This window comes from Cebus imitator, unplaced genomic scaffold (assembly GCF_001604975.1).
Source record: "Cebus imitator isolate Cc_AM_T3 unplaced genomic scaffold, Cebus_imitator-1.0 Scaffold6400, whole genome shotgun sequence".
Lineage (NCBI taxonomy): Eukaryota > Metazoa > Chordata > Mammalia > Primates > Cebidae > Cebus > Cebus imitator.
Window position 1 is genome coordinate 1 of NW_016113715.1, and position 1097 is coordinate 1097.

The 1097-nt window shown below is 52.3% G+C and overlaps 1 long non-coding RNA gene across 1 annotated transcript; it reads left to right on the plus strand.

Moving 5' to 3' along the window:
* LOC108299335 lies at window positions 1-1074 on the plus strand. The gene is made up of 2 exons (XR_001822907.1): window positions 1-114; window positions 983-1074. It is a non-coding gene; the product is annotated as an uncharacterized LOC108299335 (long non-coding RNA).
* Window positions 1075-1097: the final 23 nt, after the last annotated feature.

Below are 1097 nucleotides of genomic sequence, written 5' to 3' on the forward strand. Positions count from 1 at the left end.
TCTACAGGTCTGGGAAGTATGACCTGGACTTCAAGTCTCCTGATGACCCCAGCAGGTACATCTCACCTGACCAGCTGGCCGACCTGTACAAGTCCTTCATCAAGGACTACCCAGGTGAGTGCTTCCAGGGTGCCATCTGCCCTTTCCAGCCACCCACCTGCAACAGGGCAGTGAGAGCATCTGGCTGGCTGGTGATGGCTGCAAGGAGGGGGTTGGGGGGTATGTCTGAATAATCTGCCCGAGAGCACACAGCAAATGGTGAGGCAAGAATTCAGACAGGGAAATCTGACTCCAGAGTCTGAGCGTTTACCCACTACCCTAAATAACTTGGTCGAGGTTGAGCAAAGACCCAGACTCAGGTCTTCTCACTTCTGAGTCTGGCTTCATTCTGATCTTCAGTGGTACTAAACTCAAACCACCCTAGGTAAATACATGTCCCATTGCAGTAGGTCCAAAAAAAAATTTTTTTTTGTTTTGAGGCTGGGCGTATGGTGGCTCACACCTGTAATCCCAGCACTCCGAGAGGCTGAGACATCATCACTTGAGCCCAGGAGTTTGAGGTTAACATGGGGAAACATGGCAGGACTCCATTTCTACACAAAAAATAAGTAGCAGGGTGGGTTGGCATACCCCTGTAGTTCCAGCGACTCGGGAGGCTGAGGTGGAAGGGATCACTTGATCCCAGGATTTTGCGGCTGGAGTGAACTATGGTTACGCCACTGCACTCAAATCTGGGTGGCAGTGAGATTTTTTTTTTTAGACCTATAGACCCAGGACTGTGGGCGGACTTGTGTCCCCTGCTGCAGGAGTAGGTTGGTGGGCACAGTGTTTCCAGGATCAGTTGGCGGACATCCGTGTCCTATGATTTTGGGCAGTGTGAGGCCAGGCAGGCAGCAAGTTAAGGGGGAGGCAAGGCTCTGGGTGCTGCAGTGGAGCACGCTAGGAGGATCACACTGATGAGGCCTCTCCCTCCTTTCCTTAGTGGTGTCTATCGAAGATCCGTTTGACCAGGATGACTGGGGAGCATGGCAGAAGTTCACAGCCAGTGCAGGAATCCAGGTGGTTGGGGATGATCTCACAGTGACCAACCCGAAGAG